Genomic DNA, 19376 nt, shown 5'->3' on the forward strand with positions numbered 1-19376 from the left:
TTGGTTTTGGGAAAGTCTCATTTACAGGAACAGGAGAAACCAAGATTACTTTGAATGATACTTATTTTCCTACTTGACCAAGGAGGCCACACAGTTGCTTATCAAAAGTTGGTCTCTAGATCATCTGCATCAATATCACACAAAATATCACACACACAAAAAAAGCGAAGTTTTCTGGAGTCCCACTGCCAACATTGGAATCAGTATCTCTATTTTTTTTTTAAGAATTTCACTAACATATCCTTAAGCTGAGAACTTCTGGTCATAGATTTATGTACTTGCCTTCCCTTATTTCAGCACAATAAGATGCAGATACCCCAGGAGATATCAGATTTGAAAGAAACTTCCAAGAGTGCCAGGAAATCCTTCTAAAGTTAGAGACCACACATCTAACCCAGAGAACTCAAGATCCAATCCATCAGTAGGGATTCCCTTAAGATATCATTTGCTAATTTTAAATAAGCCAATAACACATAATCATTCAATTCCAGACTCAACAACTTACAAGTTCTGATCTGAGGATTGATCCAAACAAACCCAATACTTGCATAGAATTTTTTATCATGATGTGTCAAGAAAATATGGTGGCTGAATCATCCTTTTACATATTCCACCTTTAGATGAGCCCTTCAAAAAATTATTTAATCACCCTAGATTTTAGACCTCATAGCCAAGAAAATGTGTGTCCAAGCTCCCAAGGTGGAGTAATAATCATTAAGAAATGATGAGCCAGCTGATAGCAATATTTATTCCGTCTGGCCAACAAGTATGGGACACAACAGTAAATAAAGCATAGCTATGACCCTGTCCTGGTTCAGTAAGGACAGCACTTCCAAAACAATGTGCTCTTTCCAAAGTCATCTGAGTTCATTTCTTACATTCTACTGGGGATGGAGTGAGGCAAGAGTAGAGAGTGTCATGCAACTTGCCTTGGTATTTGGCAACAACCGACCTTGAAAAGAACTTCAACTACACTTAAAAGCAGGATGAATCCTCTTCTCTCCGGCAACCCCGTGCCCTCACCTTCCCCGGAAACCTTCACTAAGACACGGACTTGGCAGCCAGGGTAATGCTCCTGAGTTTCACAAAGCGGCCTCAGCCAAAACCAATCCCCACTCCAGGCAGAATAAAGCAGTTGGTTGTCTGCAAGGTTGAATGTCTCTCTCCAAGACAATGGTGTGTTTATGTGTCGGAGGGTTAGGAGCAGGTTGTTAACATAAAACCCACCGTAAACAGAGCTGTTAATTCAGTTGCTGGCAGGGGCTTCTGTTATCTTCTGAATACCTCCCAGAGGGTATAAGCCCTACCTTTTCATTTGAGTTGGCAGCAGAGTTATTTTTTTGCACCTGTTGCTCTGCTCCGATAACAACGCAGTTAAGCATTGATTTGTTGGAAAATAAACAGAAAAAAGCAAAGAAAGGCATCTGCCCAAACAGCCTAAGCTGGTTTGACTAAGCATTCATGCCAATTTGTTTTTCCTATAAAACTAAAGAAAAAACCCGTGCTTTTCATTTGGATGCTGCCCACCCACTCCTTTAGACGAAAAGGAGAGATGGAGCAGGTCAGCAGGAGCTGACAGAGCCAAGAGGCCAGAAGACACTGTACTTTTCCACTGGCTGACTCTGTGAGGGCACTGAGGGGTGTCCAAGATCTGCAGAATGACATGGCCAGCCTCCAGCCAACGCAGTTTAAGATCATGAATCAGATTTAAAAGGGCAGAGAAGGGGCTGCCGGGATATGATCAAAACCCAAACCACACTCCTCCAAACGGTTGACTTCCAAAAGTCAATATGGTTTAGAGAGTAGGTGTGGTCTCTGGGTTACCTTCTAAAGAGCTTGGGAGCACCTGAATGGCAGTTTTGGACTCTCCCACAAACTTCCTATGCCCAACTCCTTGTAATCAGAATGATCTGAAAAACCCCTGACCTGTGGATCCTGATTTTGCTGTCAGGGAAATGAGGCTAGCTCTCCCTACCTCCATAGCAAGCTGTGCAGATCCAGTCATGTCATGGCAAGTGGCTGGAGATCCCAGGTACCAGGTGGAAAGGGCCTGAGACGTTCAGATGTTCACGGTGTGATTTCTGAATGAATCCAGAGGCATCATTCTCTCATTTCTCATCACATTGTCAATACATCACATGATGAGGTCAAGCCAAAAATAAGAAGGCCACAGAAAGCTAAACATAACTCCAAAGGAGATCACACCACCACTAATTAAGCAATGGCATCATCCGCCCTTCTTCAACACACATGAGCTGAGGAAGTCTCTTAGTATCTTTTTTTAGATCTCGAGAAGAAAGTTCAGGACATGTGGGCAATGTTCGACTCGGCAACACATAAGGAATTTGCTATTTCCTTGTTACCCTAAACATCAATCTCTGTCTCCATCTGTCTTCCCACAGTGCTCCTTCATATCACACGCCTCCCCATAATGATCCCTAACTCACCAGGTTGCCCACTCTGATTTCACTCAGTCATCACACTCATTATACTAGACCACCAGCTTAATGCGGGGAGGTGGGGGAATGACCTGGGATTGCATGGAGATGACCTCAAGAATGCCACAACTCAAGCAGCGTCAAAACAGGGTGTTCCAAACAGAGTAGGGATATGGCTGGCTGAGCATTCCCAAGCATTCTTGTCATAAGCAGGCAGGGAGAGGAGTGCCTTGGAACCAAATCGGGCAACCAGAAAAATAGAAGATTTAACAACACCCTCAGTTGACTGAAAAATAAATAAGACCAACTGCTCAAGAATGCAAGAAGGGTGGAGGAAGTTAAGAGAGAGGTGGGGATCAGATTTAGGGAGGAGTCAGGATGAATGGAGACAATGGATTTGACCATTTTGAGATTCCAGACTCTTCCCAGTAAAAGAACAACAGCAATGCTCCAGCTGAGAAAAGATCAACAACCACCAATTTGGAATTTCACTGACTATATAATTACAAAACAAATGAAACCGTAGCAAAGATCATAGTTTGCATTTCTTGCTTATAATATGTGAGGAATTGAGCTACTCTTTACATTAATTATCTCATTTAATCCTTTCAATAACCTCCAAGTGTTTGTTACAAATATTTTCCCCTTTTTACAGATGAATAGACACAGAGAACTTAAATAACTCATGCGAAGTCACAGAGCTGGTAAACAGACATGATGTATTACAATAAATGTAAGAGGCCGGTAAGAGCAACATGATTTTTTGTGTGCAGCTATGAAAGTGGATCTTTGTATTTCTAGAGAAGTGGGAATCCCTTAGAACCTCATACTTTTTATTTGAGGGTTAAGATCCTCTCAGTGCAGTACCCATAGAAATTTTCCCAAAATACAACTAAGAAGCATATTTGTCATTGGTGGGCCCCAAAATACAAGTTCCTTATAAAGTATATCACTTTAGGTATTAGAGAAGCCCCACATAATTCCTACCTGTCTGTTAAAACTTTGGTCTGACTTCCTGCTGAAGTCAACCCCAGATTAATTTAGGGGTTGGGCTTGTCTGCCTCAAGTCACCACAGACATTCGCCATTATAATAGAGCAAGTAGAATATAACCAGCAAGGGAGGGGGGGACCTACTGTAAAAAGAAAGGAGGGGAGGTATGTTTAAAGGAACAATAGCTGAACAGCTGTTGTGTGAACCATCCTACAGGGTCATGGTGAAAGACACATTGTGTGTGGTGGGTGTCATATCGAGGAGAAAATGTCTGGTTTGAGGCACCTGAATTCCATCCTCCTGAAAAACAAATCTAGGAAAGTTCTCCCTCTCTTCTACCAACACCATGCCCGTGACCTTGGAACAGTTTGCAAAAACTTAGTCGTAAAATATAGACAGAAATTTGGGAGGCTTGTTCCATTATTATTTTTGAGACTTGGGTAGTAAAAATTACCTAACTTTTCTCACAAATTAGAAGTCAGATTTTCTTTTTGTATGGACAATCATGAAGTGGCAATAGGCCAGGATCCAAGTTCCTTTTTTCTTTCTACAAGAACGGCAGACACCGCATTGGGTTTCATTTTCCCTTCCAGAACGCTCTTTGCTCTGCTTCTAGTACACTGGTCTATGTAGTAAGCCCTTCGGAAAACACAAAATGCAAAAGCTCATCAGCGAGGCAATCAATTTCCATCCAGAAAGCTTTTCCAAGGAATAAAATCCCCTTTAGTCAATTATTCAAACACTGATTACTCAGCAGGAAATCTTCAGTGCTCAGACAAAATTAGAAAACTCACCAACTCAGAGTCTCCAGGAGCACTCCTTGTCAGGCCTCAGTATTTCCACTAGAGCTCAGTTAGATGAGAAAAATTAAAAGGAGCAGGGACCTCTCCAGACAGCTCCCAGCAATCACATGCACTGAAACATTCCACAACCTCCAGGGGCGGGCTCAGTTATATGATTTGCAGGGCTCAATGCAGAAGGAAAAGTTGGAATCCTTTGTTCAAAATGCACCAAGAATTTCAGGATAGCAAAGTCAGAAGAACATGAAACCCAGGGCAAAGCCTTCCCAAATGTGGGACCCTGTGTCATTCCGCAGACTGTATACCCACAACACGCACCTTATACCTTGTCCCCACTTTGACATCCACCTGCAGCAAAGTTCTGTGACAATAAGGGAAAATGTTTTGTCTTTGTCATACAAGCAACCTCCTGAGGCAGCTACAAGGTTGGGGGAAGTTATACAACATGATATCTGTCCGAGCTCACAGCAGACCCTCAACAAACATTAGCTCTTATTTCCATTATTATTATTGTCATTATCCCCATTATTCCGAGCTGGCTTCACAACTCCAAATCTCTCCGTAGGCCAAAACAATTGGTGGGAAGAAAAATATACTTCTATTTTGACAAAATACAGTCAATAGCTAATGCTGTGTGGGATCGTTTCATTAACCCTATGTGAGCAAATGTCTTATTTATCATTTTCTTGGTCTTTCTACAGTCTAGTTTGGCCTATAGAGCCATTATCAAAAGAATTAAAGTATACAAGATTAGAAAATAGACTTTTAAGTTAGATTTAGATACCATTATAATAGATGTGCTTTTTATATACACAATAAATAAAGTGTTTGATATCAAAAGAGTGATAAAAGTCAATGATTTAAGACATCTATAGCAAGTGTGACATGATATAAAAATTTCTACAATTTCTGTGATGACAGTCATGGCCACAGCTACTGCTGCTGTGGTGTTTTGCCTACCTTCATATTGTAAGAGACATTAAATTTTAGTCAGTTTACCAAAAATTACAAAAAATTAAAAAGTGATTTTTTCACATCCAAGTTTACAATCCTCCTGAATTCTCTCCATAAAAGCTAGAAGACCCTTGGATCCTATGCTACGAACCCTTGCTTTTATACAGCATCGATTTCTTGCTCCTTTCAAATAACTCCTAAGAATCACTTCCAGTAACCTCATTTGAACAATTTATCAAGAGGAAGGGCCTACAATGTTTTGATAAAATGAGTAGAAACTTTTTCTCAAGAATGCTCAACTTAATGCCTCTATGGCTGTGATTAGGAGAGACTGTCAAGAATTATAGGGACTGGCAACAGGACATGATATTGCAGTTGTTATAATAACTGACAAGAAGAGGGATCAGTTTTCTCTGGAGGCCCTACATACCAGCCAGAAAGGCATGCTAAAAAAAAAGTGGTATGCTTTTCCCAGTATTGCTTAGATTTCCTATGTCTTATCACTTACAGCCAGTTAAAAACAGGGAGGCCAATTTGGAGATTCCCCCCATTGATATGGTTGACATACTTCTGATGGATTCCAAGCAAAATCCCTAATAATTTTTTCCCCAAGATCACACTACAGAACCAATGTCAATCATTTAAAAAAACAATCTAGTCCTATCCAATATGGACTTGCCAAAAATAGAATGATTGAGTGCCTGGAGAGATAGTACAGCAGGTAAAGCACTTGCCTTGCACATGTCTGATCAAGGTTAAACCCCCAGTATCCCACATGGTTCTCTGAGTACCACCAGGTATAATTCCTGAGCACAAAACCAGGAGTAACTCCTAAGCATTGCCAGGTGTGATCCCCAAACTAAAATCATCATAATAAAAATGTTTAAATAAGATGATTGTGGTATTTTTATCAATTTCCATTCCACAAATTACTAATCACTTAATGACAAGTATTTTTTTAAACAAGGGTTGGAGTCACCATAGGTAGTACACGGGCTTACTCTTGCTTCTGTCTTCAGGGATCACTTTTGGCAGTTTTGGGGGGAACCATACACAGTGCTGGAAATCCAGTGAGGGAGTGGGGGTTCATCTGTATGCACGGCAAGTGCTTTCATTTTTGCTCCCTTCTCACAAGCATTCTTCCAGGATCTTTCAGATTCTTTGTCTCATTTAATCCTTACAACAGCCCTGTGCAATAGGTGCTATTAACCCCATTTTCCAGATGAGGAAATTTTATTCTAGAGCTTACATAATTCACCTAAAGCCATTCAACTACCCAGTGATCCAAACGTGAACCCAGCCTCAAATATTCGGCCTAACTCGAAACCCAATATTCTTTGCACCATATTCCAACTGCTTCCAGGCAGTGAAAATTCACAGCCGGCTGGAGAGATAGGTCAAAGGACCGAGATCATACTTTGCATGCAATCAGACTGAATTCAATCCCTAGCACTATATGAACCTCTGACCACCAAACCTAAAAGTGAGCACTGTCAGAAGCAACCCTCAAGTACAGAGCAAGGAGTAGCCCTGAACACAATAGAGGCTGTCCCCCAAACAAAACAAAACAGAAAGCTCACACCCACCCCTTCACATACACAGCAGCTAAAGTCTATTTATCTATTTATCAGTTCCATTGCTTCTTGACAATGTAGTTAAGATGGGAAAAGGTGAGCTAAATGCTCCCTGATTTTCTAATGAGACAGAGGTTGAATTGGGTCTGAAACTAAAGTCTAAGGTAAGAACAAAAGAAGTCTTGGACAAAGATATCCCCTCTAGACTCCACCTTCTTCATATATACTAAAATATATCATTAGCCCTATTTAAGGAATTTTTTAAATGTTCCTAAGAGGACTCCTGTAATAATATCTAGAAATAATATCAATCATATTCTCTGAGTTCTATTGTCAAATATAAAAAGTAAAAATATTTTTCTATTCTATTCTATTTCTATTCTAATAAAAGCCCAAAGAACTGACAGGTTGATTAAAATTTCTGGAATCTAAAACTGTACTAATTAGGTCCCATGCCCTGATATTGCTTATTTTGTGCCTATGATCTTGAGTAAGACCACAATTACAACAGAACAACAAAGATTATGCTGCTGACTCAAGGTCATAAAAAACAAAAATGAATAATTCTGTTAAAATAGTGTGATTGGGGCCAGAGAGATAGTACAGAGGTTAAGGCACTTGCTTTACATGCATCCAACCCTGGTCCCCCAAGCCCTGTCAGGAGTGACTGCTGAGGACAGAGCCAGGAGTAAGCTCTGTGTACTTCTGATTATGGCCACAAACCACTCCCCCCCCCCCCCCAAAAAAAGGATGTAAGGTTGATGAGATGATTTATCAGCCTAAAAACCAAGAGAGTGTAATTGATATTTTAGAAACTTTGTCTACATTGAAAAAATGTTTTAGATGTATTGATATTACTGGTTTTGTTTGAGTTCTGGTTTTAATTTGGCTTGGTTTGGGGGCCACAACTGGTGGTACTCAGGGGCTACTCCTGATTTAGTACTTGGGGGTTATTCCTGATAGTGCTCAGAAACTATGCGTTGAGCTATCTCCCCAGTCCCAGCTACCTTTTTTTAAAAAACAGATGTAGGCAGAGACTCTTAATAAGGATTAAGATGCTTCTGAAAAAGGAAGGGAAAGAGGCTCGGAGGGCCAGGGTGTGAGTAAAGATTGGAGAAAAGAGATAATGTAAATCCATTGAACCAGAACAAGGAGCCCAGCCCTATAAAACAAACTGAAGACAGAGTGTGGTTAGGTGCTAGTGAAATCAATTTTCAAAGGAGTATTTTTACAGGGTGTCTTTTTAAAAACAAGGCCAATTAAAACCCTGGGAGCCTCTTTAAATGGGCCACCCTGCTTGACCCTGTTGAAAGCTCTGATTGCTCCAGATATGAGTTGAGTCCCTCTGGGAAGATTACATTATCTAAGCTGTCTCCCAGAGGCACAACCACTGGGAGTAGTTCCCCTAGAGTAGTAGTCCTCAAGGAAAAGTGAGTTGAATCCATTGGATCTACCAATAATTCATGGATAGTCAGGCAAGATGATCAGCATCATACAAACTGAGTGGACGCAGCAAGCAACCTAATGTTCACTTCTAAGAAGTTTGCTTTGGTGCTTTATAAAATAATTTATTAGTATTCTCTTAGATACCAACTCTTTCCTGTGGTACAAAGCAATTGTATTTTTCCATTTCTACACTACCTCCAACTTCGGACACATGAGGCAAATTGTTAGAGATAGGATAATGTCATAGAAACTCCTAAACCTCTTAATAAGTCTCCAGGTGTACCGATGCAGTACCTCTAGCAACTGTGTTCTTTAGCCAAAGTTCCAAGACCCCTGGATGCCATTTAAAAACTTCAACTGATTTCCCCTTATCTCATTCATAGGAAGACATCTTCCATCCCTTCCTCAATTTTCATAGATTTTAAGTGAATTCTGCTGACCTCTCAGCAAGTCTGATTTTCCCCACTCCAGTCATCAGAACCTGAAAGTTTAAATGAATCTTAAAGATAATAAAAATGAAATGTCTTTCGTTCAGGTTTGGATACAAACATGCAGACAGGTAGATTGTGGGTACAGAGATTTGGTAGAGAGAGAAAACCAGGTCTCCTAGTTACTGATTTGGGACATTGTCCTTCACGTTGCCTTGTTCACACCGCTCCAGTCACGCAAAAGTATGATTCTGGAATTCCTCATGGGAGATTCTTAAAGAAATATTTTCCCCACGTTAAAGTCAAATAGTTGTTATTGTTGTTGTTGCTTTTATCAAATAGCTATGAACTTTCTGCTTCAGTTTCCTGCAACTTGAATATAATCCTGTCCAAATGAGTCCCCAGAATAGAACCCTCTTTCCTCCCATATTTTTGTTTTTGTAGAAAACTAATAATCTGACCCTTTAAAATCCTGACTACTTTAACGTTTAATATATCTCTGACATTTCTAATAAGAGCATAATGACCTGCTCCTTAGAGCAAAATGTTTATTTTGAATTACATTACTTAAAAATTGAATTAAAAATTCTTTCCCCCTGTTCCTCCAATTATTCAGCAACAAATTTAAAAAAAAAAAAAACATGGTCAAATGTTCTTCTAGACAAGGCTTTCCTGCCCATGTTTCAGATGATACTCTCCGTGGCAGATTCTACTTACCCAAGCTGAAAGCCACCCGTCTCGCCCAGTTACCAGTGACAGAGCCAGGGTGAGACTCTATGGTCTCAAACAACAAGCCGCTAAGGGAGGCAATGCTTCATAGCAAAAATGTTTGTCCCTTCAGAACTACCAGAGAGCAATCTTAACAAGACAAATGGACTGAAACAGCAGCAAAGAGGTAGCACTGAAAAACAAGTTCTAAAATTAGGTTTGGTCTCTTAAACTGTAGCTTCTCAAGTGACGTAGCAGTTTCTACCATGACATTCTTAGTATCCAACCCACCTCACCTCCCAGAAGTCTTTGAAAACTAGATCTGTTTTAAAGGATTTAGACATAATTCCTTCTAAGGGACGAAGAAAGAAGGAATAGTATTTCCATAATCTAAATTTCCATTTCTGTGCTTGACATTTTAAGTGTCAAGTAGGACTATTACATAGGATTTCAGAAAGCAAGATAATCTGAAACATATAACCCACTCTAAATATCTCTGAATTTTGAAGTTGGGAGTGTGATGAATGAAGAGGAAAAAAGAAAAAGCATTGCAAGATTTCAGAAACCCATATTCTATTTCTTAGAACTGAACTTTGGTCAAATGCACTAACATTCTGACCTGAGATCTGATACCAGTTCCTTCCAGTTTCCAATTAGTTAATTGAATGCTGTTTAGTAAATGTTTTAACCTCTCCATTTCATTTTCTGTCTCTCAGGAAGTCAAAAAGATTTTGAAAGAGAATCTGGGAAAATCTGGTCAAATAAGAAGAGTAGAATTAAGAGGAGAAACATGGACTCGTGAGTGTGAATGTAGGACCTTTCAGAGGTCCAGCAAGACTCAAGATCCTCCCATTTGAGGAAGCTCACTATATATTAGAAAATGAAAAATATCCAGAGTTGTTTGCATTTAATATGTAGTTACCTTATTACAAGATATCACACACATATTATATATGTATGTGTGTATGTGTATATATATGTATATATGTATATGAATCTGATACATTTCACATGTAAGGGACTTGGATCAAAGGTATTGCCTTTATCCATAGCCACCTTTAAAAGTCCTGAGTAGTCCCGCCATCTTGAAGAGTAAAGTGTGAGAACTCAAGAACAAATATTTCCTCAAAGTTACTTTCCTTTTTAAAAGCCCCTGTAAAATACTTCGGAAGTATGGAGAAAGTTTGTCTTTACTATATTTATCAGTTTTTTTTCACATAGAATCACAGGTTCCCAAATAGCCTTCATTTTATGTTTTATCATCATAATTATTTAAAATCTATTTACAAGACCCATTAGTGAATACTGGGGAAATAATCCTACCTGATTTTAGATTAAAAGATTATGAAGTTAACTATGAATGATTTAGTTTATAGTTTCAGAATCTAAGGTCTCAAAAACAGGACAAACTTCTGCAAACTCCAAATGTCATAAACTTCAATTAAAGCCATACTTAAAATCTCTTCAGAGCCTTTTCTGATAACATGCTTATTCATAATAAAGTTCTTTTATAAGTTCATATTATAAAGTTCTTTATAATAGCATGATTTTTTTCCTCTACTGTTGGAAATCAACTTTCCCCATGACCTGGGGGGAATTAATAAGCACACAAGTACCCATGACCACCAGCTATACCCTTTTATACATCAAAACGTTTTATGTGCATACATTTGCACACTCGTGCATATAGAGCCTGTCCTGAACTAGATCTTAAACCAGGAAATTCTCAGTATGCATCCAAACATTCTCTCGCTTTCTTTCTGTTACTAAGGTCAGTCAGATAACCAGTAGAGACACCTGTGAACTCAGTCTCACAGAATCTTAAGCTTTCCCTTAAAGAGACACATGCTCCCACAATACTGGGAATATACGAACTCTGCAAAGTCAGTAGTGAAAATGTCGTTCGCCTTCACTCAGTGCTATTATTTACCAACATGAATATTGCTACCACACTCCTTCCAATTCTGTCCATCTTGAGCCCAACATCTCTCCACAGTGTCCAAACAAAATCAGAAGAGTCCTTGTGTTAGATAGCATTTGTTGCTGCTGACTCACATATGTTGTATGGGCCTAGTGTCACATTATGGAACAAAGGAAGGGTTGGTTCGTGCCTTTGTGATATGGCGAGACTCAAACCAAATTGTGTTTTGATTTGTTTTGTTATTTCTCTATCTGGACAAAACCATTTCTAGGTTCTCCCCAGGACCCTCATCTATCAAGGCTGCCTGACCATTATTTTGAGTGTGAATATCATCTACCTTTATCTGTTACAGCCATTTTCTGACCCCGGAACATACCAAAGATGAATCTGCCTTTCCATATAACTAATGAGTCAGAAATGTTACCAACAAAAAAAAAAAGAAAAGAAAAAAAATTTCAAGAAAGTGACAACATGTGCTCGGAGCCCCAACAGCTATGCAGCTTACAAGTTCTTCCCTGACCTAGATCCAGGCACCTCTCTCTCTCTGGCAGCCTATTTGGTAAAGTCGGAATCAATCCAGGAGGAAGGCTTTGTCGCACAGGTAGAAGGAAACCATGGGGCTTTGAAATACACAGGGATGGCAATTCCAGACGCAATGCACCAAATTCACAAATGGCATCCAAAGTAGGCTAGCTGGCCTCCCGAATCAAATTCTGAGAAGATTCGAGTAATGTGAACACAGGTGAGGCACTTCCCTTCCTGCCAGCCACCTCCGGGAGGCTGTTTTATTTTCACCTGTCTGCTTCAGGTAGGTTTCTCTTTCCACTCAGTTGGTTGAATTCCAGCTTCAAAAGAAGGTTTAAAAATAAGGACTTACCTCATTTACCTAAAGATTCTGGGTGGGAAATCCAATAGCTGTGGCTAATGGGGGGCAGGCAGCAGACAGCAGGCTCGCCAGCTCCTTCGGGAATGGGGAGACAGGGGAGCTATCACGCCTGAGCCCTCATCAGAGTGAAGATAAATGCATATGACAATAATTTTAAATCATTTTGTAGGATGTTAAGCAATAAGCCACCAACCGGGAATTCCCTAAGTCACTTCCCCCTCTTCTGATTGGCCACCGGGCCCTTTAAAAAAATAAAATAAAGGATTACAAACATTGGCTCATTTGCATTTGGCCAACTCACACGGTTAGTGTTCAAACAAAACAGGTCTAACCAGGTTATGCCTGTGTCTCAAGAACAGAGAGACAACCTGTTAATAGATGAGGAATTGATTTGGTGGTGACTGTTCTTTTCAACTTCGAAGCTGTTTCAGAGGGGAATGCACCATCCTTGCTCCCCGAAGGCAACCCCTAGAAGAAAAAAAAAATGAGCAGAAGTTCGAATCTGAGGGCAGTTTACATGTGTTAATATTAACAGATGTCCTGTGAAACATCTTCAGCATCGGTCTCATGTACTAATCTGTATTTCATTTTTGGCATCAGGATATTTGCCCTGGCTGTGTGGGAACTAGGTTCAGTAGGCAGCCCAGAACTGAGCTTCTCCCTCTACCAGCATCACAATGGCCTCTTTGATAGTGACCCCTGGCAATTTCAGTAGGCTTTGAAAAGCCAGTCTCTTGTAGACCCCAGGTAAGGACCTCAGGAGATTTGGAGGGACAGTTCATGAGGGAGAACTGCTCTCAGTCAAAAATGTGAAAGTGTACTATCCAGGTCCTCAACTTCCTCTTAACATTCACAAGGTTTCACCTTGCTCTGTTGTTTTTGTTGTTGTTATTTTTAATTTTCCTCATACATTTGTATTTTACAAGAACTAGGAGAGGAAAATGCCACGAAACTGAAGCTGGAGATAAAAAGAATAGTTTTTTTAAAAAAGCTGTTTGGACAAGAAACAGATAGACTGTGGAGAAGGATCTTTGATTCTTCAGTGCTCATGGGATCCCCACCCACCTGGGCCAAAGACCTGCTTCACTGGGTCCCAAATGTACCCCCCCTCCCCCGCCTCCCGTTCAGGTGAGTAAGTGCTCCTGGCAAGGAAAAATACCCTCACCTAACCATTAACTTTCCCTCTCTGGTCTTCCTAAACACCAGCCTGAGCAAAGCTAAGCTTTCAGTGAATTTCTTTAACTCACTAGGCCTCCCTTCTGTGAGAAAGAAAAGAAAAAATTGAGTTTGGACCGAGACCAACATTTTGTGATCAAAACCAAAATTCTGTCATCAAAATCAAAAAGAAGTTCCTCACCTGAAAAAGAGAGAGAGAGAGAGAGAGAGAGAGAGAGAGAGAGAGAGAGATCAAATGAAACCAAAAGTAAGTGGCTGTGTAGTTGAAGTGTGGGGAAATAGCATTTCTCTCTTGCTCCTTTTTCTAGTTTTCCTGTTTGTTTTCTGTAACAGGAATGAAGAGATTTATAAAGGGGAAAAAAGACTTGCGGGTATTTAGAGGTGAGTTGGGGAGGGACCTTGGAACTCAGGCAGTGTTTGAAGAAGGTTTGGAAGGTCTGAAGTGCGGTCCAGAGAAATTCTGAAAAGCCTTTATACCTCTCTCTCCTTCTTCACTAAGTTCCCTATCTCAACCTGTTGCATTTCCCAAAGGCTCTGTTAAAATGCAAATGCCTGATAAAAAGCAGTAGATGTCATTATTGCCCATTATCACATTAGCCCCAATTAGTCTATCAGCTGCAGAATCTCAGAGCAGGGCCTGGAGGGAATAGCCAGGTGACGATTTTTTTTTCTGTTGTTGTTGTTGTTGTTTGAAAGATGAATCAGGAATAATCTCAGTAGTCACTCCACCCACTACAAGGGTGTGTGTGTGTGTGTGTGTGTGTGTGTGTGTCTTTGCTTTTTTGGGCTGCAAGTGTGTGGTGGGGTGAGGATGTAATTAATGTCAGTGGGACACCAGGGAGCAAAGAAAACTTGGCCACAGTTTTTACCTGAGATTAACTTGAGACAGTAGGTTGGGGGATAGGAGGTGGGGAATATGTGGTCAAGAGGCAGTAGACATCAAAAGCAACTCCAAAAATTGAGGTGGCTCTCTGACCCAGTCATAACCACCTGTAATTATAGGCCCTCTCACTCCTCAGAGGACAGTTGGTCTGCAGATGTGGTTCCCCTGGCATAAGCAGGTCAACGAACCTCCTAGCTAAAGGCTAGTGTGTCTCTCTCGTGCTCATGGCCCCTTCTGGTCTGTGCACCATCTTCTGTTTCATCTTTGATTGCCTTTCATCTCTAGGCACTCACCCGTTTTTGTTAAGCTTGTAAGTTCAGGAAAGCAAGCTACTGTCTACTCCACACTACTATGGAATTTCTGAGAATGATCTACAATGCAATTTGGGGGTTCATTCAGTTTACACTAAGACACCCAAAAAACTTGCTGGACTCAGAGGCGCCTAGAAACCTGGTTTGTGGCAGGAGTTGAGCATAACACCAGGATTGGAGACAGTAGTCACTGAGCACCCGGAGGACCTGGAGAGACACTTTTTTTGTCTGGCCTTAGTTTACTCAAATCTGATCTAAGGGTTGTATTGGATAATCTTGTAAAGAATGATGATAGACAAGATTGGCTTCTCCTTGTTAAAGTGCTTAAATTAAAAAAAAAAAAGATGGAAGTTCTCTGAAGCAGTGCTCAGAGAGACTGGGTACTACTCTTGTGACAATCAACCCAGTCATGTGGCTGAATGCAAGGTCCCAAGTACTTGGTGTTTTTGTTTTCTGTTTTATTGAAATAAAAATGAAATTTAACATTAAAAATATTAGAGTCTTTAATGTCTGGATACAGATTTCCTTTTATACTTGTACTTCTTTGTCTACTCTTCTCCTTTCCAACTGGATAAGAGGACTGCTTCATTAAGGCCTCCCTGCAAGGGCATTTGGGAATGGTAAAAGAGAGAGGCAGTTATCACCTCAAAACGTGCTTTATTTGTTTTTAAGATCATAGAATACTGACATATCTGGTGCTTAGTTAAGGACTGGTTTTCCTTTACTTGAGACTTACTTGAACCTTCCAAAAAATTAAAAGAATATCCCCACCCAGGAAAAGACTATATTTTTTAGACATGTTATATCTGTAGAGAAATTCCTTTAGCATTTGAAGTCTTTTACCCTCTGATCAACTTCAATTAGACAGCACTAGCATTTAGATACATGATGGATAGGTAGGTAGGTAGGTAGGTAGGTAGGTAGGTAGGTAGATAGGTAGTAGGTAGATTGATAGGTTGTTAGAAAAATGTCCTAATTTTAACTAAGAATCCTGAAATTAAGACTTTCTGCTGTAAGACATTTAAATATTTGGAACATTTTATTCATGAATCAAAACTTTAAGTATAGCCACAAGAACATGCATCAGAATTTTTGCACAGATACGTTGCTGGTCTTTCATAAGTCAGTTGTCCAGTCAGAATCAGCCAAGAGTCTCATTTCTAGGTCAAATCTGTACCTCTAGCTTAGATCCTATGCACTCAATACTCCCAGGAGTCTCTGGGAGACTGATAAAGACTGAGGGAAGTGAACTGACCGATGAGGCAACTTGATTGCCTGGGAAGGTTTAAGAGAGGGGCGAGCTTTCTGGTTAAGATCAAAAGAGTCCTCGAAACTGGAACTGACTCTACAAACCCAATCATGCTGCTTTGAAATCTCCCTGGTCTCACCTCTAAGTCAGGACCCTGTCTTTTCTTCAAACCTGTGCAAAATCGGGAGATGAACAGGTTCTGGATGCCTGTTTCTACAAAAGAAAAGATGGACAGAGCAAACTTGAGCTGATATTGTGCCAAATATGAACTGACATACGAATCCCAAGTTCAGTTATATTATCTATTAGTAGAGCTACGCCACAGAGCCAAAGAATCACAGAGATCTCAATTTCTAAATTAAGGCCAAGAGGGGGCCAGAGAAAGTACAGTGGGCAGGGAAGTTGCCTTGCATGTAGCCAACCCAGGTTTGAACTCCAGCATCTGATATGGTCCCCAAGAAACACCAGGAGTGATTCCTGTGTGCAGAGCCAAGAGTAAGCCCTAAGAAACACCCAGTGTGTCTCCAAAACAAAAAGAAGATGAAAAAATTAAGACCAAGACAAAGAATCCGTATAAGCCAAGTATCAAGTCCTAAGGTGTCTGAGTCTTAAAGCCAACACAGGCTGTGGTTACAAGGTTAATGAGAGTTGTATGCTGTCTTTGCAAAAAAGAGGATGCTTGCTTACTTTGCATGGCACCTTTTAACTAGAGGACCTATGTTTATTTTTGAAAACAAGTGTGTGTTTATATATGTTTCTATCTATCATCCCCTCCTAGTGACATGGAGTTCCCTCCAGGGCAGGACATGTCAACTATTTAATAAGACCCACAAAGAATATGACTCTAGACTGACAAGAGTACAATCCTCTGCTGGGTAGTAGAGAAAGGATTACACAGAATAGAACATTGACATCTTTACTTTGACTAGAGATAAATAAGAATGTAAGTTAATAGATATGATCTTGTGAGTTAAGGTGCTTGTACTGCATGCGGACAATCCCTCTTCAAATTCCCAGCACTGTGTGTAGTCACCCTAGCACTGGAGTTGCTCTTTAAGTACTGAAACAGCTATTCCACTTCCTTGCTAGGAGAACTTTGGTTCTTTTTTTTGCTTTCTGCTTTTTGCTTTTTGGGTTACACCCGGCATGCTCAGGGGTTACTCCTGTCTCTGCACTCAGTAATTACTCCCAGCGGTGCTCAGGGGACCGTATAGGAAGCTGGGAATCAAACCCGGGTCAGCCGCATGCAAGGCAAATGCCCTACCCACTGTACTATAGCTCCAGTCCCAGAATTTTGGTTCCTGACTCAGACTTCTTGGACAGTCTAACAGTATTCTTCTCAAGATCCAGGAACAGTATTCAATTTCAGAGTAACGGAGAAGACCCAGTCCAAGTTGGTCACTACTACAAAAAGTTAGCATTTCTTATTTGAGTAAGTGTGTGGGGAGGGGGGTGGTTGTCACTGCAGTTTCTTATCATTATAGTAGTGTTTCTACACATTATTTTTGCATAAATACTTCTTTTTCACTGTGGAAAAGTGGAACCCCAACTATAAAAGAGATAAAAGAGACATTGCTGCATGTAGATTGGAGGTAAGGTAGCTAGTGCCTCCCTGACTTGCTTGCCCTACCCTACGCCCATCCTTTTTACTCTTCTCTGGTGTAGGCTCCTTCCAACTTTATTCTTGCTCTAAGCCAGTAGGGCATCAGAAACACCTTTACAATTTCAGATTCCTCAGTTCCTCCCACACCTTCCATCTGGTACCCACCTGGGGGTGGAAGCAATGGCAAAGATAGTTGAGTTTGTATTCATCACCATCTACTTCTATCTTGTGAGTGCTCAGATTATTTCACTAATGTGGTGTGGTACATTAGTAGAGTACCTACCAGCTCAGAAACTGTTTAAATGCAACAAAACTTGGGCAAAAGTCTCATTACCAGGTCTTTTTCACCCAGGGACCAGGGGCAAAAGCAAACTCTCAGACAAGGTAGAAAATGTATGAATTCAGGTTATTGATGCCAAGTCATTCTAGAGAACCTGCCAGTTCTCTAGACTAGGGTTTCTCACAACCTCTTACCTCACCCCAATAGTACTAACAGCCTGGTGCATGGAAAGGAGGACAGATAGACCAGGACAGCCTTGTCACGGTTAACTTAAACTTTAGGTATTGTTCTCCTCATCTGTTTATCTGGGACATAAAAGTTCTCTGTGTGATGTTTGGACAATTAAATGAGAGATTACATGAAATGTCAGCAAAGTGCCTGGAATTAGTGTCCTTTCAGGAAAATTTTACTTTCTAAGCAAAAATTCTAAATTCCACAGGGTCCTTTTAGCAATAGGAGTTGCATGTGGGTGTCCAGAGAATTAATTCTCCATATTTCAAGAAAAAAAGCAGAAGAAGGGAATAAAACTTGTTTTCACACCCTTCCCTACAATGGTTGTAGGGAGAAAAGAGCAATAATGATGTTTCACATCTAAATTTTAACATTCTCAGTCACAAGACTAATCATTTAACTTCTATCACCTCATGTAATTGTCACAAAACCCCATCAGTAAGGAATTATTGCTTTTCTCACTTTACAGATGAGGAAGTTGAGTCACATAACTCTGATATGTCAAAGCCACACACTGAAGTCAATGTGTATAACTTTGTTACAGAACAAAGTCAATGCAAGCCCTAAACAAAATCTCCTAGCCACACCCCTCTCCTTCTTCAGAGAAAGAGAGAGAGAGAGAGAGAGAGAGAGAGAGAGAGAGAGAGAGAGAGAGAGAGAATATTGACAGTTGCGAACTCTAATATCTTATCCAGATTTGGAAAATCAAGGTCAGTTCTGGAAAGCAGTTTGAAATGTAAATGCTTCTTAGAGAAATATAGAGTTAAAATGGAAAAGCATTGAATAAGCAAACAGATCTAGGTCAAATATAACACACTTCCGACCCTGCCTACCCTTCAATACCGAATATTAGATGCTCATCTAATCAAAGTTAGATGCTCAGGATAAGAATTAAGGAGAAGTTCACTGGAAAATCATTCACTTGTTTTTTCTTGAAAGTTATGAGACTCTTTTCACACAAAGGTCAACAGACTTATTAGCACTAGGCAGGCTGAATATCATAGTGGAAAGTCCTTTAAGTATCATCAAACAGACAAAGCAGAGGTGTGGAGTAACGGGTTGGAGCTATGAGATGGTTATAATATCTGAAAATTGAGTTCTGAGTGGAACTGGTGAAAGTGTGGATCTCCATTAGTTTCCTTATCCTCATTCTTCATAAACAAAAGAAATCTCAAGGAAAAGAAATAGTAAATTGATTCTTAAATTTACTTAAATCAAAAAATTGATTCTTAAATTTTTTCCAAATGAAAATTAGGGCTTTCAGATATACTTCTAGAAACCATGAGTACAGGAACATTCTAAAAATGGCATCTGAGAGGTGGCAAGCAGATTCATGGGAGTATGCAAAACTCCCATTTGCATAAATAAATTATCCATTCACTCTATTCAAAACATTTGCACCTGCACATTGGTAGAATATCAAGAAAGAAATCTTTGGAATAATTCCTGAATAAAGCCAAATTGAGGGGAATCCTGATGAAATCTCCCAGTATATA

General features: G+C 40.1%; 1 protein-coding gene across 1 annotated transcript in view; it reads right to left on the reverse strand.

The window, feature by feature from the left end:
• Window positions 1–12243, reverse strand: part of EHF (ETS homologous factor) — a 40128-nt gene extending 27885 nt beyond the window's left edge. Inside the window, exon 1 of the mRNA XM_056137639.1 lies at window positions 12139–12243. The gene's annotated coding sequence lies outside the window, so the exon portion shown is untranslated. The remainder of the gene's footprint in view (window positions 1–12138) is intronic.
• Between the last annotated feature and the right edge of the window lie 7133 nt (window positions 12244–19376).

The sequence above is a fragment of the Sorex fumeus genome, unplaced genomic scaffold, assembly GCF_029834395.1.
Source record: "Sorex fumeus unplaced genomic scaffold, SorFum_2.1 ptg000007l, whole genome shotgun sequence".
In the NCBI taxonomy this organism is placed as follows: domain Eukaryota; kingdom Metazoa; phylum Chordata; class Mammalia; order Eulipotyphla; family Soricidae; genus Sorex; species Sorex fumeus.